A 26,999-nucleotide genomic window follows, 5' to 3' on the forward strand; every position below is an offset into this window, starting at 1 on the left:
ATCATAGTGCCTAAACAACACACCTTAACGGACTCAAAAAGTGCTATACAATAGTCTGATTAACATCGAAGGACATTTTGTAAAGTGCATTTTGGTCAATATATACAATATGTACAATAAAACAAATCATATCACACATGAATGTGAAAAATAATCGACAAGTGTCTTAGTCTATATACATTAAAGAATCAAATACGGAGAATGGAGCTAAATTTTGACAAGTGTCTAAAACTTATCCATAGTTGGAAATGTCCATCCTCACAAAATTACATTTATGCATAAATATGTACAATTTGTATGGATCAAATTCATGTCTCAAATCGATGTGAAAAGTTAATGAAAAGAGTGATCGACAAGTGTCTTAATCAAAATACATCATAGTAAAGGTATTCAATGACAAAAAAACTCAATTAATATTTAAGTCTTATCCACGTTAAAGGATGTCCATTTTTCACAATTTTCATTATATTTCAAAGTTCATTGTAGTCCAATGGCAATTTTTCTTTCAAGAGTTGGTGTTGTGGTTTGGCAGTAGAAAATCATGTTGCAAAATATGGCCTAAAATTAAACAAGAAATGCATGTATAAAAAAAGGGGACGTGATTTAACCGTGCTCAATCATAAATAAACAGTGAGTTTTAAAAACAATTATCAAAAGAAGCATCAGAAAGACTTTGAAAACAAAACCTACATGTTGTTGATTTGTAGGTTTAACACTAAATTGCAAGATACTGAATACTGTGAAGGGGAGTACAGCTCAATGCGTCAAAAACAGTTCAACTTATAGAATGTAAGTGAATTTGAGTACCCAATATAAGACTGCAACACACAAATGTCAATGATAGCTTTGGATAAATAGACAACTTCATACGGTGTAAAGATAGATGATTATACACAGATTTAAATCGGATGTCCATGAATTACAGTCTTAGATGATTTATAGGAAGACATGTAAATCTTCAGTAAGATTCAGACCATTGGGAGCTCTGGTATCGAGTAAAAGAATGAAATGTGATTCTTTCTGTCTTAATAAACGCTCACGATCACCGCCCCGGCCGGGGACTGGTACTGAGCATAAGACAGTATACTCTAGGTCTTTTAACTGGTTATTATGAACAGCTTTAAAATGTCTTGCGACAGGATAATCACTATTGCTGTTCACAATTGCACGTATATGCTGTAAAATACGTCTATGCACAGGGAGTTTCGTACTCCCAATATATTCCAAATTGCAGGTACATTTAAGTTTGTAGACTGCAAATTCTGATCTACAAGTCAGATGTTCTTTTATAGGAATTTTGATGTCGCTAAAAGCCGATGTATAATGTGTTGAATTGCGGGCAAAGGTACATGCACGACAAGAAGTGCATTTGAAAAAAACTGTTTTACGTAACCCAGATTTTTTAAGCAGAACTTCCGGCATTGGTCTATCTAGAGCATCTCGCATAGAAGGTGCTCGTCTAAATGTAATAGATGGCAATTATGGAAGAATCGGACTCAAGATGTTATCAGTCAGGACAATTGGCCATTCAGAACAAATTATGCGACGGATTGCTCTCTCTTCCGAACTAAAGGTGGTAATTAGTCTAACAGAGCAATCCGTTTGATGGTTTGAATTGATGGACTTAGGTTCTAGCAGAGTATTTCTGTCAAGGGACTTTGCTTTAACAAGAGCCTGCTTTAGTATTTCCATGGAATAACCCCTCCTGAGAAATCTCTCTACAGAAGAGTTTAAACAGGTATTGGCCGCTGTCTCATCACTACAAATTCTTTGAATTCGAATGAATTCGCCGTAGGGGATTCTATTAATAGTGTGGGTGGGGTGCGCACTCGGAGCATGCAGTATGGAATTTCCTGCGGTGGTCTTGCAGAAAAGTTTAGTTTTCAACTCAGCATTCTCCACATATATTTGAACCACCAAGAATTCTGCTACATCATTATTGATAGATGCCGTGAATTTTAAGTTCAAGTTATTAGTATTGATTTCATTAACAAAAGACCTAGCCTCTGCTACAGTCCCATTCCAAAAAATACACACATCATCGATGCGCCAGTAGTGGGAAATGTTTGGCAACCACTTAGCGTGTGTGACTCTGAGCACGCGCTCCTCCCACCAGCCAACATGTAAACATGAATAGCTGGGGGAGAAGCACGAACCCATTGCCACACCATGCAGCTGTTGATAGATATTGCCTTGAAATTTGAAATAGTTTGAAGTCAAACAAATCTGTATCATTTCCAACAGCATTGTATTATGTCCCCGAAACATGATGTCACGCTTATTCAAATAATAATCTACAGCATGCAACCCCTGAGAATGGTTAATCGAGGTATACAATGACTCAATGTCCATTACTAAAAATATATAGTCAGACTGCCAACATACATTTGTCACCTTATTAAGAAAATCCGTAGTATCTTTAAGATACGAGGGTAGAGAAATCATATGGGGTTGGAGAAAAAAATCAACATATTTGGAAATCTTTTCATTGATGCTACCAATGGCCGAGATGATCGGGCGCCCAGGTACAGGGGATACCAACTTATGTATTTTAGGAAGAAAATACAGGAATGGAACAATAGGATTTTCAACATTCAAAAATCTAAACTCATCTTTGGACAACAGACCTGACTACCAATTGAGTAACCTCTTACGAGTAGTAACCTCATTATTGAACAAAACATGCTGAGTAGATATTGCATAGCATGACAAATGTCAGTTAGCCTCAATTAGATAATCAGTTTGTGCCCAGAGTACAGTATTTCCTCCTTTGTCTGAGTTTTTAACTATGACCTCGTTTGTCTAGTTTTACTCAGAACTTTGCGGTTTAGAATTTTAAGTTCAGTGATCACTCTGTCACTAAAGACGTCCAATGCATCTCTAGGCATGAGAGGAAAAAAAGTTGATTTAGGATTGAAAGGGCTAGTGGCAGGTGAGTTGACAGCAAGAACTTGGCTTACAGTAGGGCCAGGTTGTGAATCATCCTCACACGCCAGGTCATAGAGATTTTGTAAGCCACCTGAGTCCACAGCCTGCATTGATGTTAAACCATCCCCATTAGTTGGACCTATTGGTGTTTTTTTGTGTTCAGAACTCAATTTGAAATATTTGATTAATTTGATTTTCCTAATGAATTTAAAACATCAATGCGTGTTTGGTTGTAAGAAAATCTCAAACCTAACGATAGTAACTGTTCCTCAGATTTAGTAAGAATAGCATCAGTTAGATTTACCACTGTGTTTTCCGTGATGTCAGTTATTTTCTCCAGTTCCTTTTGGTCTTTACTTGCGATATATTTTTGTTTGTGTTTCCGTTTCCTTGCGCGACGGTTCTTGCTGTTTGATTTGCCGGTTTTGACGGAGGATTGCGGGAGTGCAGAGAATACCGCCGGTTCTCGTTGACAAAATTCAATTCATCTATTAGGATATAATATATATATATATATATATATATATATATATATATATATATATATATATATATATATATATATATATATATATATATATATATATATATATATATATATATATATATATATATATATATATATATATATATTACCTATTTTTTTCAATGTTAAATCTCAAAATTCTATTTGGAATAACTTTGGCACCGGTTGACGAATCTGCTTGAAAATTTCCTCAAAATGGCCTCTTTGAGCACCGGTCCTTCCTTGAAAGTTTGGGGGGGATTTGTCAAGCGGGGGCCGAGATAAAAGGGGGGTTCCAAAACGCGTTTTCCCCTTGTTAATTTCCATAGGGCGGTCGATTTCACTTTTACACCGAACGGCTGAATGGATTTCCACCAAACTTGGCTAAATTGTAGGGACTGGTAGCCCGATGTGCCTTTGCTATGTCTCAAGATATGTGCTCCAGTGGATTTTGAGTAATTTAGGTTCAAAAAAATATATATATCTATAGGCGCGCTCTGGTACGAGCGCGCAGAAAGCTGATTGTCTCTCGGGTGTCTGTAAACATTCTAAACAGTCCGGAGCGACCGCCATCTTGTGTCTCGGTAAAATCGAGACACAAGAGGTGGCAAAAACAAAGGGGGGAATTGACCATAAGGAGGCAGAGTAGACCCCCCTTGACCCCCTAGGCTTGATATGGGGGCCATTAAAGGGCCCCGCGGGGTCTCAATTTTTTTTATTTTTTTCGATTTTCGCGGGGGAAGCGCACGGTAAGCGCACCGGGGAGCGCTCCTGGGACAGTCCTGAGAGCGTACTATTGGGAAAAAAGAATCACTTTTAAAAATTGTGTGTTTATTAATTGTTCTTTTTGTAGTTTTTTTTTTAATTTAAGTACCAACATGTAGGTATCAATGCAAAGTCTATAATTTAATATACATAGTTTCCTTTGTAGATATCTTGCATGTTGTTACAGAAGTTATTGTGGTATATGGAATTCATAACATAGTGTGTCAGGAAAGCAGAGATAACATGGAGGCAGGAGATGATAAAGAGATGTTAAATAGACATTGGCGATAATATAGTGGGAGAAAGGAAGTAACTATGAGCAAACTTTCTATGTAACACAATAAAGTTGCACAGTATATTATAGTCTCACTTTATATTTTAAACATTTTTGATCTACTTGATGAATTACATATAAAATGAATAATGGCTCGAACAATTTTTGATTATTAAATATAAATGTATTCTTCTGATTCTTTTTCATAATTTAATAAAACTTCTACTAAAATGTTGTCTGGAATCTCTTCATTTACATTCTGTGTTTCCATTGATTCACACACTCAAGTAATTCAAGGTCCAGAGACTCATCCATCAAGTCAATGTTATCATTTTCAGCATTTTTTCCATCCTGGTTGTTGTTCAAAACAATTTCAAAAGATATTTTCTTTTCTCCTTCCATTTTGTTAATTACATAAAAAATAATTATATCATTAGAGCTAGGGCACTGTTGGGTTTAAGTTCAGACTTGTAGTTTGGATTTTTTAACAGTGAAGTTATCTTTGGGCAGTGTATGGTATCAGGCTGGAATTTGAAATATAACAAAGAGTATGTGATGAAGCCTAAGTAAATTTATAATAATACAAGGGAAGCCTAACTCAATCCATAACTATAACAGAGAAGCCTATCTCAATCTATACCTATTACAGAGGGATAGTATATAACTAACAGAATATTTTTTTTTCAAATTAACTTAAAGTGCACAACCTACTTCACTTTCCAAAATAATAACTTACCTTTGAGAAAGCAGTTGAAGTTGTCAGTGTTATTTCTTTTCAAATGTACTTCAGGAAGCAGTAGTCAAAATGGCTGTGCTTCCTTCTCCTTTTTTTTATTTATTCATGTACATAACCAATCAAATGTCAGGAAATAATCGTAGAAAATGAAAGAAACTTTTTAATTGGTTGTAAATTCTCACACTTCATATGTGTTTTGGTCATGTAATTTACCTCAGGATATTTAGTCAGGCCTGTAGCCTAAATGTCTCAATGGAATTCCACCAAATTTGGGCAAATGGTAGGGACTGCTATGTAGTAGGGCCTATTCTATATTTGATGAAAGTGTCTCCAGTGTTTTTCTGGAAATTACTTTCCCACCTTTTTTTATGGAGCGCTTACTGGTGCGTGCTCCGGTACGCGCATCGGCAGCGTTACAGGAGTCCTCCATTTTGTGTTTCGGTACAATCGAGACACAAGATGGAGGACAAACAATGCTCGGAATGGGTAGAAGGGGGCACGGTAGACACTTCCTGACCCTCTAGGTTTTCTGAGGGGGGCTTAGGAGGCTCATAAAGGCTAAAAAAAAATAAAAAATTCTTGAATTTTCCGCGGGGGAAGCGCCCGGGACGCGCACCGGTGCGCTTACCGGGAAGCGTACTTTGGTGAAAAATAGTGAAAAAAGTTAGAAAAAGATAAACGTTTTGAATGATCAGAGGTAGGGTAGCTCTGAAAAGAGCTTTTGAGTTCTGTGATTGATTTAGGTACCTACATGTAGGTTCCAATGCACAGTCTTAAATTCAGGAGGAAAATTCTATTTCCCTCATCTGAGAAGTGCACACCATCTCCTCTGTAGATGTCTTGCATGTTGTAACGCAAGTTATTATTGTATATTGAACCCATTCCACAGTCTCTCATGTAAGCAGAAACAGATTTATTCACATGTTTCCGTGCTTTTTCAAATTGTGGACAAAATTGTTTGGACCAGTTCCATTTCTGTCTTTGGCATATATTGGAATATACCAAGGCAGTTTGTGGAAAAAGTGTCATCAATTGATCCAAGGTGTCCTTTAAAAGCATTTCCAGACCAACCCCAGTCATAGTGCCCAAATCATTTCCACCACAGTTCACTATTAGAAGGTCAGGGTTTGGCAGATGCAAAAAGGTTTTCACCAATGGTATCAATTGATGACATCTCAATCCTCTCTGGCCAATCCACTTGATTTCCAGATTTGATAAATCAAGGTTGTGATAATTTCTGCTAGCTGCATACCTTTGAGCCCAGTGGATGTAGCTATGTCCAAATAATCCACACAGAATACATGATGTGAGAAGGTTCTGCTGCAGTCAGATGAAGTGTGGGAATGAAATGGAAGTTGGAACAGTAGGAGTTTCCCAAAAAATAATTGTGGAGTTTCTCTGCTGTTGAATCACAAGCAATGATTGGTGGATTCAGATAGTTGAAAACTAAAAGTTAGGGTGCATGGTTGTGTTGTGTGAAAGAAGCAATTTGAATGGTTAAGAAAAAGTCACTAAAAGCAATAATGCCCTGGATATGCTGGTGTATTGAGAGGTCAAACATCCTTGCTGACTTAATTTGCAACATTGTAGAATAAACGTTTTAACCTGAGAGTTCAGTTAGGAGGGAGTTGCTATGGTAACAGATAGAAAGATCTGAGAGGGGGAAGGGTGTTGATTTGAAAATAGGGAGGGAAGACTTTTGATTGGTTGAAATAAGGCATTTGTGTGTAAGAATAGAGATTTTCTATGCCAGTCTTGGTTTCAGTGTATTGAGTGCACACCTTTTGCTCTGCTAAAGAAACATTGGTGTGTTTGTCTGACACTGTTTTCAATCTCCCAAAGCATTTGTAAAGGTAAGTAATGATTTATTTAATTTAGATAGAGACTTGTTTGCTGTATGGAGAATATTTGGAAGCAGATAGTTAAGTTTTAGTAGTGAAATTGAATGCCTGAACATAGGTTCTGCGCAGTGTTTCTCAAATGTTATTCAAAAAATGATTTTGGGTGCAAATGAATGGTATTTTCATTTGGCCCTTATTTATGATTGCCTTGTGCAACCGGTGCATCACTTTATACATGGGAAATAAGTGACGCTCTTCTGGCGCACAGTCTTCATAAATAAGGCTTTGAGTTTCTTTGCTCTTGGTTTGTGTTCTGCTTTTTGATAATGCCTGATATCAACATTTGCAAGGTAGAGGATTTGTATTTTGGGAAACAGTGAGGTTTTAAAAGTGAAATTCAGTGCTTGTACATATGTTCTGCCCTGTGTTTTTTAAATGTGAATCAAAAACGATTTTTGGTGCCAATCAATGGTATTTATATTTGGGTGTAATTTATGATTGTCTTGTGGCGTAGGTATGTTACTTTTAACATGGGAAGAAAGTGACGCAATGGTGGCGCAAGGCTTTCATAAATAAGGCCCTGAGTTTCTTTGCTCTTGGTTTGTGTTCTGCTTTTTGATAATGCTTGATATCAACATTTGCAAAGTAGAGGATTGGTATTTTGGGAAACAGTGATGTTTCAAAAGTGATTTTGAGTGGTTATACATAGGTTCTGTGCAGTGTTTTTTAAATGTTATTCAAAAAACGATTTTGGGGGCAAATCAATGGTATTTTCATTTGGCCCTTATTTATGATTGCCTTGTGCAACTGGTGCATCACTTTATACATGGGAAATAAGTGACGCTCTTCTGGCGCAAGGTCTTCATAAATAAGGCTTTGAGTTTCTTTGCTCTTGGTTTGTGTTCTGCTTTTTGATAATGCTTGATATCAAAATTTGCAAGGTAGAGGATTTGTATTTTGGGAAACAGTGAGGTTTTAAAAGTGAAATTCAGTGCTTGTACATATGTTCTGCCCTGTGTTTTTTAAATGTTAATCAAAAAACAATTTTTGGTGCCAATCATTGGTATTTATATTTGGGTCTTATTTATGATTGTCTTGTGGCGTAGGTATGTCACTTTTAACATGGGAAGAAAGTGACGCATTGGTGGTGCAAGGCTTTCATAAATAAGGCCCTGAGTTTCTTTGCTCTTTGTTTGTGTTCTGCTTTTTGATAATGTTTGATATCAACATTTGCAAAGTAGAGGATTTGTATTTTGGGAAACAGTGACGTTTCAAAAGTGATTTTGAGTGGTTATACATAGGTTCTGTGCAGTGTTTTTTAAATGTTATTCTAAAAACGATTTTGGGGGCAAATCAATGGTATTTTCATTTGGCCCTTATTTATGATTGCCTTGTGCAACTGGTGCATCACTTTATACATGGGAAATACGTGACGCTCTTCTGGTGCAAGGTCTTCATAAATAAGGCTTTGAGTTTCTTTGCTCTTGGTTTGTGTTCTGCTTTTTGATAATGCTTGATATCAACATTTGCAAGGTAGAGGATTTGTATTTTGGGAAACAGTGAGGTTTTAAAAGTGAAATTAAGTGCTTGTACATATGTTCTGCCCTGTGTTTTTTAAATGTTAATCAAAAAACGATTTTTGGCGCCAATCAATGGTATTTATATTTGGGTCTAATTTATGATTGTCTTGTGGCGTAGGTATGTTACTTTTAACATGGGAAGAAAGTGGCGCAAGGCTTTCATAAATAAGGCCCTGAGTTTCTTTGCTCTTGGTTTGTGTTCTGCTTTTCGATAATGCTTGATATCAACATTTGCAAAGTAGAGGATTTGTATTTTGGGAAACAGTGACGTTTCAAAAGTGATATTGAGTGGTTATACATAGGTTCTGTGCAGTGTTTTTTAAATGTTATTCTAAAAACGATTTTGGGGGCAAATCAATGGTATTTTCATTTGGCCCTTATTTATGATTGCCTTGTGCAACTGGTGCATCACTTTATACATGGGAAATACGTGACGCTCTTCTGGTGCAAGGTCTTCATAAATAAGGCTTTGAGTTTCTTTGTGCTTGGTTTGTGTTCTGCTTTTTGATAATGCTTGATATCAACATTTGCAAGGTAGAGGATTTGTATTTTGGGAAACAGTGAGGTTTCAAAAGTGAAATTCAGTGCTTGTACATAGGTTCTGCCCTGTGTTTTTTAAATATTATTCAAAAAACGATTTTTGGTGCCAATCAATGGTATTTATATTTGGGTCTAATTTATGATTGTCTTGTGGCGTAGGTATGTCACTTTTAACATGGGAAGAAAGTGACGCACTGGTGGCGCAAGGCTTTCAAAAATAAGGCCCTGAGTTTCTTTGCTCTTGGTTTTTGTTCTGCTTTTTGATAATGCTTGATATCAACATTTGCAAAGTAGAGCATTTGTATTTTGGGAAACAGTGACGTTTCAAAAGTGATATTGAGTGGTTATACATAGGTTCTGGGCAGTGTTTTTTAAATGTTATTCAAAAAACGATTTTGGGGGCAAATGAATAGTATTTTCATTTGGCCCTTATTTATGATTGCCTTGTACAACCGGTGCATCACTTTATACATGGGAAATAAGTGACGCTCTTCTGGCGCAAGGTCTTAATAAATAAGGCTTTGATTTTCTTTGCTCTTGGTTTGTGTTCTGCTTTTTGATAATGCTTGATATCAACATTTGCAAGGTAGAGGATTTTTATTTTGGGAAACAGTGATGTTTCAAAAGTGAAATTTTGTGCTTGTACATAGGTTCTGCCCTGTGTTTTTTAAATGTTAATCAAAAAACGATTTTGGGGGCAAATCAATGGAATTTATATTTGGCTGTTATTTATGATTGTCTTGTGGCGCCAGTATGTCACTTTTAACATGGGAAGAAAGTGACGCACTGGTGGCGCAAGGCTTTCATAAATAAGGCCCTGAGTTTCTTTGCTCTTGGTTTGTGTTCTGCTTTTTGGAAATGCTTGCTATCAACATTTGCAAGGTAGAGGATTTGTATTTTGGGAAACAGTGATGTTTAAAAGTGAAATTCTGTGCTTGTACATAGGTTCTGCCCTGTGTTTTTTAAATGTTATTCAAAAAACGATTTTGGGGGCAAATCAATGGTATTTTCATTTGGCCCTTATTTATGATTGCCTTGTGCAACCGGTGCATCACTTTATACATGGGAAATAAGTGACACTCTTCTGCTGCAAGGTCTTCATAAATAAGGTCTTGAGTTTCTTTGCTTTTAGTTTGTGTTCAGCTTTTTGATAATTCTTGATATCAACATTTGCAAGGTAGAGGATTTGTATTTTGGGAAACAGTGACGTTTCAAAAGTGAAATTCAGTGCTTGTACACTGGTTCTGGGCAGTGTTTTTTAAATGTTATTCAAAAAACGATTTTGGGTGCAAATGAATGGTATTTTCATTTAGCCCTTATTTATGATTGCCTTCTGCAACCGGTGCATCACTTTATACATGGGAAATAAGTGACACTCTTCTGGCGCAAGGTCTTCATAAATAAGGCTTTGAGTTTCTTTGCTCTTGGTTTGTGTTCTGCTTTTTGATAATGCTTGCTATCATTATTTGCAAGGTAGAGGATTTGTATTTTGGGAAACATTGATGTTTAAAAGTGAAATTCTCTGCTTGTACATAGGTTCTGCCCTGTGTTTTTTAAATGTTAATCAAAAAACGATTTTGGGGGCAAATCAATGGAATTTATATTTGGCTGTTATTTATGATTGTCTTGTGGCATAGGTATGTCACTTTATACATGGGAAATAAGTGACGCTCTTCTGGCGCAAGGCTTTCATAAATAAGGCCTTGAGTTTCTTTGCTCTTGGTTTGTGTTCTGCTTTTTGATAATGCTTGATATCAATATTTGCAAGGTAGAGGACTTGTATTTTTGGAATGCAACATGTGTTGCACTGGTGGTGCAAGGCCTTCATAAATAAAACCCTGAGTTGATTTGTATAAACTTAAATATGTGGCAATTTATTGTTTATATTGTTTGCTTTTTGTCATTACTTTGTTGTTTGCTAAAAGTGGTCTTTCATGTTTTTTTTTTTCAGAACAACAGATTCAAATCAAATTTTGAAAAGCAAGCAAAAATGCCTTCAAGGCAAAGAAGTATCAAAAATACCATACGTAAAAGGAGAACATCAGCAACAGAATTTATAAAATCCTCTACAACAACTACTTCAAAAAACACCAAAAAAGCTCCTGGTAAGTCTTTTCTTCGCAACATATGTCGTACAAAAAAAAATAATATTGTTAATGTGAATATTCAGAAGAAGACAGCAAATCTAAAAAGGAAGCCCACAAAAAATGTCTCGATTGGAGCAGGAGAGAAGAGAATGGATAGCAATAGAAGGGTAAATCAATTTAGGGACATTCGTAGGCGAATGTTTCGTAATAGGGTAGTTTTAAATTTGCTAAAAAATGATAAGAAAGGTAAACAGAGAACTGCGTTTTACAAGAAAAAGAAAAGTGTAGAGAAGATTGTGTATCAGGCTTTTGAAGTTAAGAAAAAATTATTTATTTTAGTAATTAAAAGAATTAGGATATTTAATAAGGCAATTGATGTTTTCAAATCGAACAGTAGATGGAAAAGAATTATTAATCGGACACATTTTTGTGAAGTATTTTCTGGTGAATGGATGCATAGTTCAAGTTCTGAGCCATTTTTTAATGAGGAGAGTTACTTTCAGGAAAATGATTTGGTTCATGCAGTTGACACCAGTGGTCGAGCATATGAGGTGAAAGATGGTTGTGTGATGGAAAAAGAGAAACTTGTGTCTAGAGATGCAGAAGAGGTGTTAGCACATGAAGTTTTAGGTAGATGCACTAAGGGTCCAGTGTACACATGGAAGTGCAGTAGTATTTGTAGTGTGCGACAGGATTCAATCGATTTGCTTCGAAATTTCTTACGTACATATAGTAAGAAAAGTCTCAAACAAAAAATGAAGATCTTGCAAGAGTTAGATCCTTGCAGAGTGAGAGAAAGCACAGGTTTGCATGGGCATTCACAGGCTTGTCTTTCTATAAAAGTATGTCAGAGTGTTTTTCATCATTTTAGGATGTTAGCAGTGCATCATAATAAGGTGATGAAATTAGTGAGAAAGTTGTATTATGCAAAAAGTTCAGCACTTAAGCTTAAACAGTTAAACAGTGCTCTTTTTCATGGATCTGAAGTGGATGTGAAGACTATTTGTGAAGAAATTGAGTTTTGTTATTTTGGGAACAAAGAGGACAGTGTAGAAATGGATATAGTAATGGATGGTAATGTGGAAGATAATGGACAGATTTCAAGTACAGAAAAGTTTGACGAGGAAATTACCAAGTTTAAGGTGAAATCAAGTGAAAGGCCTAATTTAACTTGTGTGTGTTGTCGACGGACTCATTATAAGATTCAGACTAGGTTAGTTGATTTATATGCGAAATCTTGAATTTGAAAATAATAGTGAATGGAAGGATTTTGTAAGTTATTTGTTGGTGGAGAATTCTTTTGATTTGAGTTTTGATCAGCGTATTTGTAATTATTGTTTGAAATAATTTAATGAAAATAGTATGCCTGCTAGAGCAGTTTATAATAATCTTCAGTTGATAGATATTCCTTATCAATTGATGGATTTAAATACTTATGAATCAATTTTGATTCAATGTGTCCATCCTTTTCAAGCTATTGTTCGCATGGAGCCTAAGATAGGAAAATTACCTCCTACAGATTTACAAAGAGGATTAAAGGGAAGAGTTGTTTATTTGCCTCTAGATGTGAAGAAAAATATTGATACAATTGGTGTAGAAAGAGTAGAAGAGGATCCTCTAGTTATTCTAGTTAATGGGGTTCCGACAAAGAGTAAGAAAATCTGGCAAGATTTAGTGGATGTTAGGAAAGTCAAAAAGGCAACGTTGTATTTGGTCAAAAACAATGAGTACTACAAAGATGTAAGTGTTGGAGTAGAGGAAACAGCTACAGAAGAAGACAGTGATTGTTCAATTGGCCAAATTGAAAAAGTTGATGTGTCTAGAAGTGAAGAAATATATGAACATTATACTGTTCATCCTTTGCATTCCAAAGAAGTAATGGGGAATGCAATTGACTTGTTTCAAATGAAAGCAGCAAAAGGAAGTCCTATTAGTGTATGGGAAGAAAGTTTGGAAGCTCGTTGTTTTCCACAGTTATTTCCAACAGGTCGTGGTGGACGATATGACGATCGACCAGTTCAAATTCCTGCAGCTGAATACCGGACTTTAAGATTATATGCTAAAGATCCAAGGTTTCGTCAATGTATTCCGTATTTGTTTCATCTACTGTATGAAAGTGATTTGGCTGGTCTTTCTTATGCAGTTAATCATATACTGAAAAGTGGAGCTCATCTGCAAAATGTTTCTGCAAGGGACTTTATGGAGAAAGTCAATCTGCAAGATAGTATTTTGGAATCTCAGCTAATCAATCTCATGGCATGTCAACGTGGAACCAATGAGTATTGGTTTCGTCGTCATGGAGAATTGAAATATATGCTAAGAAACTTAGGAACTCCTACATGGTTCCTTACTCTTAGCTATGCTGAGTATGCATGGGACGACTTACTTCAATTTCTACGAGAGGCAAATGGAAACATACAAAATATAGAATTGAAAACACCTGGAGAACTGTGTTCTTTCGATCCAGTGAATGTTTGCAGATATTTTAATCATAGATTTGAAGCTATGATGTCTTTTATTACCAACAAAAAAAATCCTCCCCTTGGTGAGGTTTTGGATTTCTTTTGGAGGAAGGAATATCAAGCGAGAGGTGCTCCTCATATACATATGTTGTTATGGATTAAAGATGCACCCAAATTTGGAACAGATTCGGATGAAACAGTGGTGAGTTTCATTGAAGACTATTCAAGATGTGCTATTCCAAAATCTGAAGAAAACAGTTTAAGGCAACAAGTTTTACGTTTTCAATCTCATCGTTGTGAAAAAGTACTGTCGTCGAAAATTTTAAAACAAGGAAAAGTACTACACGAAATGTCGTTTTGCGTTTCCACCACCAGTGATTTCTAAGGGAAGAGTAAATAATTTGATGTCATCTCTACGACATACTGTGACGATTAAATCTCCCAAAAATACATACAATTTGAAAAGAAATGAAGAATCTAAGTACATCAACGATTACAACCCAGTGATTTTGTCCATGTGGAATGCTAACATGGATATTCAGTTCGTTGCTGACAATTCTATTGCTGTGGCTCGATATGTGACATCTTACATCACTAAAAAAGAAAAGACAGAACTGAAGGAAATGTGGGAGGACATTTCACATGAAAAGAGTTTAAGCAAGAAATTATACAGTTTCAGTCTGAAGATGTTGTCGCATCGAGAAATTGGAGCATTTGAATGTTCTGATCGGTTATCATCAGCAAGTCTCTATGCCAAATCAAGAACAATCATTTGGGTGAGTCTAGGTCTTGCTGCAACACGAAACCGAGTTTTGAAATCTGTACAAGAAATTGAATATTTGGCGGAGAAAGAACCAAACAGTACAGATATTTTGAAGACAAATATGTTGGATACATACTATCCAAATAGAAGTACTCACCTTGAGAACACTTGCTTGTATGAAGTTCTGCAAAACTACAGTTATAAGAGGAACATCACAGAAGATATCAATAATGGAAAATATGCAGTCATTGGCTATGAAGGATGTCTAGTGAAGCAGAAAAAAGGCCATTTGATTAATCATCGAAAATTGAGTTGTGAAGCTCCAGACAAAAGAGAATTTTACTATTTAGCTCTTTTGCAACTCTTTAAGCCATGGCGTACAGAAGAGGAACTACTTGGAGATTTTCTCTGTTATGAAGACTCTTTTAATGCAACTAAGGATACCATAGAATGTCCTATTTTTCTAAATTATCTGCAAATGTTGAACGAAGATATGAGCAAGAAACCACAATTGCTGAAGAGATAGCTAGAGACATTTCTCAAGATAGGCAGAGTTCTACTTCATTGAGTCAGGATCCACTAGGAGGACCTATTATCCTAAATGAAGCTGCCACTGCCATGGATGAGGTGGAAAGAGCTATGGAACAAGCTCACGAGGATGAGTTAACTTAGAAGATTTGGTAAAGTAACTAAACGTTGAGCAGAAAAAGATATATGATGAAGTCACAGAGCAGATTGAACATGGATTCAGACATGAGAAAAAAGAGTGCTCGTGTACATCATTTGACCCTGTCCGACTGTATGTGAGTGGAGAAGCAGGGACAGGAAAAAGTTTTCTGATTAAAGCCATTGCAAGTTATCTGCAGAAAAGGACTGATTCACCGCTGTCTTGTGTTGTAACTGCTCCAACTGGTCTGGCAGCACATAACATTAAAGGGATTACTCTACATCGTTTACTGATCCTGCCAGTTGAGCATGATAATAAATTGCATTACAACAAATTATCTGGAGATGCGTGTTCTGAAGTTTCAAGAGTCTTGAAGAAAATGAAACTTCTTATTATTTATGAAGTAAGCATGGTCTCAAATCTAATGCTTGCTTTTGTGCATTTGAGAATGCAAGAACTTCTTAGAACAGAGTATGATGTGTTATTTGGAGGAAAACACATTATTGTTTTTGGAGATCTATTGCAGTTGACTCCAGTAAAAGGACAACCAGTGTTTAAAATGCTCACACATGGAGATACTAGGAAGTCCCTTGGAAGCATTGGAAATGTTAATGTATGGTTACATTTTAAATATGCTGAACTGCTTCAAAATATGTGACAGGCAAAGGATTAAGATTATACAAATATTCTACAAGATGTAAGAATTGGAAAAGTAAGCGAGCTTGGGAAAGAAGCTTTACATGATCGCTTAATTTCAAATTTGTATCCAAATGAAAACATTCTTCCAGAGAATATTTTTAAGAAAATTACTGAGAAGAAATCTAGGATATGTTTGATGCCAACTCTGCAAGAATGTTCCATCTTCAACAACAAAATGTTAGAGTTAGAAAATGAAGAGATTGTGAAACTGGAAGCAATAGATAAAATAGAGCATATGGGTGTAACAATTGTTTTGTCAGAAAATTTGAACACAAAATTGGATTCATTAGAGAAAAGTATATCTAAAACAGCTGGTTTTGAAAAGACTCTGAATGTGTGTTTACATTGTTGTATCATTTTGAGAAGAAATTTAAATGTTGAGAGAGGTCTGGTAAATGGAGCAATGGGTTATGTTGTTGATTTTGTGAATTATAGAAATAGAGATGGAATTGAATTTTTAAAAATAAAATTTGATGGCATTGAGCAAGTACAACAAATCAGTCGTTGTTCTGCTAGATTTTTACTTGTAAAAGACTTATATGTTCGCCGAAAACAGTTTCCTGTTTGTTTGGCATGTGCAGTAACAATTCATAAATCTCAAGGTTTAAGTGTAGATAATGCTTTAGTGAACATTGGAAGATCTGTGTTTAAAGAGGGTATGGCATATGTGGCATTATCCCGAGTCAGAACTTTATCAGGATTGTACTTGATTGAGTGTGATGAGACAAAAAATTGTGCAGATCTAGATTGTGTTAAAGAATACAATAGGTTAATAAGAGAGTATGCTCCACATTTGCCTCAATATCATCTGTTTGAAAAACGTGTGGTAGGCCTAAAAAGAAGAAATGAGGATAATTGCAGTGAGGAAGTAGCAAAAAAGGCAAAAAGTAGACAAAACTGTAATTGAAAACAGGAAGAAAAAGAATTGGGAAGAAAATGTTGTTGGATTTCAGTTTGAAAATAGTTCTGGTGTCAACTGCTATGCTAATGTAGTGGTTAATGTTGTTTTTTTTCTTAAAATTTTACAAGAACAGATTGTTGAAAATCGGGATCAAGGATTGTGTGGTTTATTGAATTCTGTGTTTCAGAAATGTAGCAGTGATAGAGCAAAAATAGAAAGTGTAACAGAAATTCGAAATATTTTAGATATGTGTTCTGGTCAAGATAAATTTTCACAGAACATTCAGCAGGATTGTCAGGAATTTTTAATGTATATGTTTGGTGTTTTGGAAGATGAAGATGTTGATATAAATAATCTTTTCAGCCTTTCTTATCAATGGCAGCATGACTGCCACAATTGTAGTTCATCAAGTACTTTACCTGACTGTAAATCAGTGTCATTTAAAAATCTAGTTAAAGCAGCAGATCATATTATGGTGTGTACCCAATGTAACTATCCAATGCTATCCACATTATTTATACAAAGTTATGGGCAGTATATCATTTTAGTTTTCCAACGATGTAGACCTGATGGAACTAAATTGACAACTTCTATCAAAAATGTTGTGGCTTCTCAGTTATCAATTTCAGGAAGAACCTTTACAACTGAAGCTATTATTTATCATGACGGTTCTTCGACAACCTAAGGACATTATACATGCTACTTAAAATGTGAAAAAGGATGGAGTTACTGCAATGATTCTCATTTAACTTATAAACAACGTTTGCCTTATGACTCTACAAATTCTTATCTAGTGTTTTTAAAACCAAAGTTTTAGTAAAGGGAATTGGCCTTTGAAGACGGGAATAGATAATAAAAGTTAGTTAGTTAGTTAATCTTATGTTTTAAATTATTTATCTCATATAGATACTTTAAGTGGATCTCAAAGTAAAAAATACTGATATATCTGACACAAATTGGCCGTGAGGAAAGTGTAAGGTATGATGTTCCTAGATCTTTTTTCATAGGAAGTCGATGAAATGGAAGTTATGGAGCACAGCAGACTTTTTTTCCACCAAAAGGACCTTCACTATCTTCTATTTGGCCTCACGGAAAAGTAAGTGAATCAAAGATTAGTGTACATATATGAGATGTATGTTTGAATGTTTTTTTTTAAACACAATCTCTTAGATTGTGTTTTTTTTTCCCGCTGTTATATGATGAAGACTTTGAACTCACTAAGTTAAGTGAAATTCAATATATTCTGAGAACAGCAAAAATGAATAATATTACATATTATAGAAGTTATTGTATAGTTTGCATTGTGTAATATATATTGTATTCACATTGTCTCTCACTCATTTTCCTTTTTCCCCCCTTATTTACATCTCTTTACTCATTTACACTGCTTTTTTAACTTTGTTTCATCACTGTTCCTTTACTGCACTTCATTCACAACTTCTCAATCCAATTTGAACTGTCTGCATTTCCTCTCTTCCTTCCACCACTTTTTATTTTTTTCACATTCTCTCAGTACCACTGCTTTAGTTTTCTTCCCCTCTCTTTCTTTCTTTTTCTCCATATTTTTTCTTTCGCACTCATTGTACTGTAGTTCACTTAGTCCTTCCCTTTGTTTTTCTGTGTACTGACTCTCTCACTCCTGTTTCATCCATCGTTCTATATTAACCTCATTCCCTTCATCCCTTCACTCTGTGACTCCCCTTCACTCACTCTCAGTCATCTTCTATTCCTCTTTTTTATTAATAGTTCCTCATTCAGACTCCTCTTCTTTTCACTCATTTTCCTTTTACTTTCTTATCTTTCATGATTTCGTTTTGGTATCTCACATTCTTTTAGTATCTTACTTACCTTCAGCAATTTGTTCTCTTTCTATTTCTTATTCCTTCTTTTTTCTCTTTCTACATTACTTTATTTCTGTTTTTGTATCCTTCACTATTGCTTTATTTCTTAGTAAACTTTTTTAGATTTTTTAACCTCTTGAACTGTTTCTTCTATTTTAATATATATTTTTAACTAATTATAACGGGTTTTTTGTTTGTCTTTCACAGATACAGGTTTCATTAATTATATGGTAAGTGTGTTTACAAAATGTACTTTCTTATCACCCTTTGCTTTAACCTCACTACTTTTCTCTCACTCTACCTCACCCCTGTTTCCTTACTTTGCTTCCCACACTTATTCTTATCCTCCATGTTTACTTCCTACCACATTCAACTTCTTTCATTACCTCTGCTTATCCACACTCCTTCACTTACCTTTTTTACTGGTTCACTTAGTCCCTTTGTGACACTCCTTCCTTTACTCTCTCTCTTCTGTAGTGTAGTTCCTAGTTTCCCACTAGGCCCTGCGCATTGGAATAACATAAACAGTAGTATCGACGTGGAACTGCGGATATTCCAGGCCTCCACTGACTATGCTAAACTTAATTGGGTTGTGTTACCAACTAGCTCAGAGGTCACTGGAAACTTTCTTCTCTGCATGGGAAGTGATCAGCTTCCTTGGCACAGGCAAGAAGGGATTCAGCTTTCCAACAACCGTGCAACATGACAACTTTGCTCCTCAGATCAAGAGTCAATCTCTAGGGTCGTGTGAAACAATAGACATGTATTTCACTCAGTCAGTCTAGTGCAGTTTACTTTCACGAGATGTAGAGAATAGAGAGACGGGCGTTTGTCAATAAAGGGTTAACATTTATTGAACAGTCTTTCTTCTCGTACAAGAGAAATGTATTGCCACAATTGCAAGACTTGTTATGATAAAAAGTACGTACAGTAAGATAAGGATTGCGAAATAGAACTGTAAAAGCATTGATATGGTTTCTTAGCCATACAATGGTTTAAAAGTAATAAAACATATATACAGTCATATATACATTAGGCTAACATACTCAACTGGTGCTTCTAACTACGCCTACCCCAGTGTGCCTGACCTAAGCCTAACACGTGGAAGGGGAGTAAGTAAGTAGCTTTAAGTTAAGTTGGTTTTGCCAAGGTTTGTTTCAAGAATTCTCGTCTAAGGGTTTAGTCAACACCATACCTCTGAATAGAATGATGGAGGATTGGTATCTCCTTCAGGGGTCACTCTCGATATCCCAGTCACCCGCGAGGGTAGACCGGAAACGCCGGAGCTGGATTTCTCTGCAGGAGAAAGGCAGCGGGTCTCTTCAGCGTGTCGAGGAAGGAGGGGGGACAGCGTCCGCGGGCAGCTAGAATCTGCCGGATGTCTTCGCAGAGGGACGGCTGTTCAGCTCCTATGCGTACTGCATCATACTTCGCGCTTTAGCAGCGATAATGGTATCAGCAGCTTCACCACCACAGGGACAGCAGGCTGCAGCGACAGAGTGCTAGATTTACCAACACGGGGTCTTGCAGGCAGCTGGCATCAGCAACAGTAGCTCGCATTGCTTAAGGCAACGTTGGTAATATTTATACCTGACAGGTGCTGGGTTTGACGCAAGTTTGCTGGACATAAGACCTCAATTAAAGATGTCACTCGGAAGTGATAGTTATCAGTTGCTCATTAGAGTTCCATTACTAATCAAAACACAGCAAGCGGGGATTTCCAGGTTTGCTGAGTTTTTATCTTGTTGAAGAACTCGGAGTGTTAATCTAGGAATATCAGATAGTGACTTCTGCTCTGTCATTGCACTAATTGGTTGCAAAGGAAGTGGCAGAGAGCTATGCTGGAATGTGACTCTGTTCGTGTGAGGCCAGAGATGACTTTTCTGAAAATCGCACTTGAACGGTTATGCCAATATAGGGAATAAATGGATTTATAGCCGAATAGGGGCATAAGGTCGCAGTATCGATCAGGAACCTAAATAAACACGCAACACCCACTCCACGTTTTCATGTCCATCAAATTACTAAAACTAAAGCAATTAGATGCATGTGTAACATTGCCCACCCCAAAATACATAAATGCATTCGAAATAGGCGTACTTGAAATACATGAAATTTAGGTACTGTACGTTTTTTTGAAGCATAGAAATCATTCAAAAATTATTTCATATGAAATCATTGAACGATTATGCATAAAGAATTACACATGAAGTATCTCTGACAGAAGAAGGGCGAGATAAATCATCACATAAAAATGCATTGTAATAACATGTGCTAGAGGCTGGTGTAATTTTGTTATGTCTCTAGATGTGTTTAGAAATAGAAGTGTGAAGCTTCTGTTCTCTAAGAATAGTTTTTACGTTAAGCAAAGAATTGTTCGTGCCAAAAAAGGGGTCAATATTACAAAAATTGTCCAATTCAAAGAATTATTGCTTGAACGGGGAAAAATAGATTTCCAAAGCTCTTTGCAGTTTTTGTTGATCAAAACTGAAGGCCGAATTCAGAGTTCATGGGAACGCTGTGTGTCGGAAACTTCTCCAAAGTTATTGTTTCTGTACGGGTGAGAACATCGTATCAGACAGGCTCTCAAAGAATTGGTCTACAAATTCAGGTGATAGTTCAACCAAATTAGATAGCGCTGTAACTTGGCAGGTGTGAGAATGATTGCTGTCATCATAGTCGGGACCAGCAATGCTCACAGAACGTTGTACCTGGATGATGTTGCTTTTGTCACTCGCTCCACTGTTACCACTTGGCTGTAGTACAGGAGTCTCCACGAATGCCGTCATCAGGATTGGTAGCCGCTGGGGACAACACAATGCGTGAGCCGTTATTGGACTGAGCAAAGTATCGACGTCCATTGGTACTGCTGATGGAAGTGAAAGACAGATGTCCAACACGCATTCATCGCCGCAAAGCATACACCGTAGCACAGGTAAAATGCAATTTTGCCATATCGGTCTGAATGAAAGGAACCAGGTCATGTTTAGATCTCTCAGCCTGGCCAATCCAAGGACGTTAGTTATCCTGTCCCGGTAGCGCATTGCTAGGATTGTCTCTTCCATTCCCATGGGAGCTATGTCTGAGCCGAGGCTTGCCATAACGAAGCAGGAGGGTCAAAAATAAAATCCCTGCTACGAGTCCCAAAAATAATGGTATGCCGCCAAAAACAGAGTGTACAAAATTAGGAACGATTCCCAAAATTGCCTGGAAGGGTGTTAGCAGTCCCGTAAAGACTGTCTTAAATATGCCTGGGATGCTTGTTGCACTAGACATGTTAAGGAGTTGGCTGAACATTTCTACGAAATGCACGGGGCAATTTGTTGATAAAAGGTCATGAACTTCAGTAGCTGTCCTTGCAACTAGAAGATCATACGTCTCTTTAGATGACGTTATAGGCACTGTTATCTGTAAAAGTACAGATTTCATTTTGCTTAATGTATCAATTCGTATAGAATAGAGATTCAGACGAGGCCAGATGGGAGTCACTGTGTCTGCAGGCCCACTCGGAAACAATGCTTGCATACAGCATTTGACCATGGATGTTACTTCTACTAGATAACTTTTCCCTGGCACGAGGCCACAACATCTGTGATCCGTTCTAAGAATGTAACTCCCGTTCGCGAGTTGCATAAAGAAGGGCTCTATCTGAGTTGCAGGTGTGACTAGCTGGTGGCATGAAAGGTTGTTTGAATTTCCATCACATGCTCCGTGTAAATTAATACCCTGACACAAAAGTATACCGCTTAGTGAATGTTTACAGTTGTCACCACTAAGAAATACATTTTTGTCACTGTCACTGTAGCAAGAATGTGTGTATGGTAATTTCCATTCTGATTTTACATATCCTTTACCCAATTGTTCATACTGGCCAGCAGGTATGTACTCAAGGCACTTTTTAAATCGGAAAGTTGTTATCGGAATTGTGATAATTCCGTGTATTATCCATTCAATGACAGGACTCTCTGACATTGTCAATGGTAATCTCTCGAGTTTTTCGATGCTCAGGATTGTATAGTCTGCTCCTTTCTGTGCCAAACTGATCTGTTTATCAGTAAGGTTAAAACTGGAAAATAATGACGTTGTGTTGATTAAACGCCAAGGCACATAGCCTGAACGAAGATTTTGCAGCGTCCAGCCTAGTTCTATAATAGAGCGTAATTGAGACTGGCCATGTTGTAACATTAGCAAATCTCTGTCTATCACATCAAAGGCAGAGGATACAATATTGTCCAAAGAATATATTCTGGAAGACAGAGTCATTAACCCATTGTCTACTACAGAAAGTGATTTCTCCAAATTAATACGATCAATTTCTCGTATTTTTTCAGCAGTTTCAATTTGCTTTACTTTCCAAGCCTCGTTGTAAGCAGCATAGATACTGGTCGCTATGAAACGCTTGTGACGCTGTTTGCGTGGTCCAAGAATGAAATCGCGCAAATCAGCACCATCTTTTAGTAAAGACAAGTGTTGCTTAATTTCAGCCAGTGTGGACGAAGTTAGCCATTCAAGGCAGAGTTTCCCTACACTGTATGTTGTAATAATCCCTGGATGTTGTCTCTGGGAGTATCTCGAGTCTAATCTGGTCATTTTTAACCCCTGTGTTTTATTAAGGAATCTATCTTGACAGCTATTTGTGTCTGTAGGCCAGATTAACCACTTTTTCCAATCAGGATGTGTTCTGTTGAAATGTAAGATTTGTGACACGTCTAACTCAATATCTGTGGTTGTATTTTCAGGTATTGGCTTCGGTATAGACGGTGTTTTAAGGTCTTTGATCTTAGCTAGGCCAAGACAAGATGTTTGGTGTATTGTGTCATTTAAAAATATCATTTGTTCTGGTATCATGCAGGTTCTAAATAGTGCTTCTATGCCTTGCACCTGCCAATCTTTTGTACCCCAAATTGTTTTTGTTTCAATATTATTTTTCCAATAATCAAAACCAAATGTCATAATTTTGTCATAAAATGCTTCTGAATATATCAACTTCGAATTTGTCAGCATTGTTTTCATTCCTGTTTTATCTCACAGTTTGTAATAAAACGTTTCTGCATCACTGGTGTTAAACCCTGAGAAGTATTTGAATTTCTAAAAAAATGCTTTAGAACTGCTTTTAGGTGGTGTAGAACAATGTTCCCATTGATTATACATAAAAACATTTCTAGGCTGTGCAGATTTATGCAAGTAATGATCCCCATAGTGGGTGTAACAGAATAGCTGCTCATAACTAGATGAACCTTGTAAATAATCATGATCTGTGAATCTAGCTGACATTACTAAATCAGACATCATGTCATTAATACTGTTAAAGTCCCAATCATCAGAGAATGTACTAGGTGTCACAAAGTCACTTAAGGAAACCTTTAGTTGATGAGGATACTTCAGGATTTCGACCGGACCATATATCTCATAGTCTGTTTTCTCCCATACTACCCCACCAGGTATTGGAATTGCTGTGACATTTACTGTTGACAGTTCTCTTTTCTTCACGTGGGATGATCTGTGTGGTTTCAGGACTAGGTTGATGTTCTGACTTGCTGTGTCCATTCAATTGTAATAAACTTTCCTAAAATTAAAACTAAAATTAGGCATAGTAGGAGTATGAATACCCCTGAGATAATCCAATGCTCAATCAACGGTGAATCCAGATATAGTTCTTTGATTTGTTGAAGGAGTCCTGTTGTATTTTCTTTAGAATACTTTTTTGTTTCTGGCATCACTTCGGGGTCGTTTAAATCTTCAGAGAAGTTGTCGAAGTTGATGAAATAACCAGAGGCAGTTCTGTCAATTGATGGGATTGTTCTTTCAATCTGTCTCTCGGTAGCACTTTCTGATGCCACATCATTGTAGACTGGTGTTGTTTCTTGACGAACTGTTTCAATCTGTGTTTCAAGAGGCACGAGTTCCATGGCATTATTGCATAGTCCTTCATTGTGCACTGCAGGCTGATCGAATGTGATGAGTCTTTCAGTTTGAACCTCTTGGATTGTTGCAAGTTTGGGTATTCTGTTGTTTCTTGGGAGTCCACTGGGCCTACTGTTGATTATAGGCCACATGCTTGTGATTTTACCAGATCGATAGACACGACTCTGTTCTCCTTTTTACCAGCAAGGGGCGGTAGCACAACTGATCTTGTTCCGGTGACTGCTAAGACAGGTACTGCTTTTCTGTAAGAAGGCCCAAATTCCTTCTTAACCGCGATCTTTTCTCTGACTAGATCCCCAATCTTTGGAATCCAGACAGGCCTTGCTGGGGCTGTTGCTGGTGGTGCCTCGTCAGTAGTACTTGGCTGTTGCTTTAACTTTATGTTGCTTAATGATTTTCTTGTTTCATTCAGTTCCTGTAAAACAGCCAAACGATCCTTTACATCAAAGTGCGTTGTTTCTTCTTGTACCACTGACATCTGACTATCGAGGTCCTGAACACGCATTCTAATTCCGAACAATAGTTCGTATGGGCTGAAACCTTTTAGAGAATTTCTTGGCATGTTGTTAAGACTAGTCTGGACACTTATTAAATGTTTGACCCACCCAGCGCCTGAACCTAATACCTTCGCTGTTATAGATTGCTTCATGTCACGGTTTTTTCTTTCTACCACACTGTTCCCTTCGGGGTGCGACGGACAAGAATACCGCAACCCAATTCCCATGCTGGCCATGGCCTCCTTATAAGCTCGAGAGCTGAAAGCAGGACCCTGGTCAGAATAGAACGTGGTAATTGCGTATGTGCCGATAAAGACTCGCAAATCTTTTATAACCGTTCTAGCGTCAGCCGAGCGCTGGGGGCCTCATTTTTTAAGCGCTTTTCGTCTTAACTGTTAATAGGACGCAGGATGGGGTGTAGGCAGCGTTTCGCTCTTTCTGATTGGTAGCCGGTAGCAAGGTTCGCTACTGCGATCCCTATTACAGTTTTCACAGTTGTTTGCATATATTTGGTGTTCTACACTCATTCCCGGCCACCAGAATACTGATTGTAATTCAGTCAGTGATTCCTTGATCTCTCTGTGCCTTAGACCCAAACCCATGTGTGCGTCTGCTATTAAAAATATTCTCCTGTTCATGTTTGGAATTACTCTGTCCCCCACTCCAGGGATTCGAGCAAAAGGAACGGAGTTTGCATCGATTATGTATGCATAATTGAGTGGATAGTTTACGGGCAGTGCTGCACAGTCGCCTTTTACGGTCGTTTTCACTGCCAGCATGGTTTCCCCGTCTATGTATTTATCTGTACGCTTTTTTGTGGCTACGGAAGCCGGTTTAGTTGCTTCCGCTTTGGCTGTATTAGCCAATGAATTCCCTGCAACGTGAACGCCATCACGTCGAAGACTCTGTGCGTGAATCACGTGAGTCTTTTGTAGTTCTTTGTGTAAAAGAGCTACCTCGTTCCAGAGCAATTTATGCTTTATTGTGGCACCTGTTTCATCTTTGTAGTCGTTTTCGATCCAACTCTGCAGTTTATTGTTGTAAGAGTTGACGCAAAAATGAGAATCGCACACTATAAGTGTCGGGAATTCACGTTCTGCATTTTCGAGCGCCATCTTTAAAGATCTGATTTCAGTTCTCTGAACCGAACAGTTTCTTACAGATTCAGTTTTTGTTACTTTCGGTCTGAATTTACCGCTCAGCCAACGACCTTTAATGATCGCACATGCTGCATCGTAGGATTTTCTCTCTACGTTGAAATGCTGTACAAAGCTATCTGTATAGATTATACAGGCGTATTGTGGGAGAGGCAGAATTTTGATTGGCAGAGGATATTCTTCTTCATATTCTAAATCATTCAGTTCTTCAAATTGCGGGGCGAAATAGTATTTCACGTCTTCCGCTCCTAGAGAATCTATACACTGTATCCATATCGGATCCAGTGACACTGTAGGCAGGTTTACCGGGCTGAATAGCGCCTCGAAGGCGGATTCCGCTGTAAGGATATTAATCCGTTTGCCGTGTGCTAGTTCTCGTTCATTTGCTAATGCGATTTGCACTGCTTTCACAGTTCTTTCTGTGGGACTGAATGCTTTTTCTGCTTGTGTGTACAAGTGAGATTTAATTGAAATGGGTACCTTTTCTCCCTCATTAGAGGTTAGGTATGTGAATCCGCATTTTCCTGGGATGACTCGGATTACAAGATCGATCGTGTTGTCACGTGTATCTAATTTAGTTTTTGCTAACATGTCTGTTTGCAGTGATCTCAAAATTTCTGTGTGTTTTTGAGTCCAATTGATTTGCTTAAAATCAGGTTTAATTAGTTCGTAGAGAGGTTTAACCCTCTCTGCGTAATTTAGAATGTAAGTTCTTCCGAAATTCAGAAAACCTAGAATGGATTGTAAATTCTTCAGCATTTTTGGAGCTTGGAGTACAGCGCACTTCTCTAAGAAGTTGTCCGCTAGGCTTTTCCCTTCACTTGATAATTC

General features: G+C 37.2%; 1 pseudogene; it reads left to right on the plus strand.

The window, feature by feature from the left end:
* Positions 1-12,483: 12,483 nt before the first annotated feature.
* LOC147712943 (uncharacterized) overlaps positions 12,484-26,999 on the plus strand; it is a 121,182-nt pseudogene continuing 106,666 nt past the window's right edge.

The sequence above is a fragment of the Lissotriton vulgaris genome, chromosome 5, assembly GCF_964263255.1.
Source record: "Lissotriton vulgaris chromosome 5, aLisVul1.2, whole genome shotgun sequence".
Lineage (NCBI taxonomy): Eukaryota > Metazoa > Chordata > Amphibia > Caudata > Salamandridae > Lissotriton > Lissotriton vulgaris.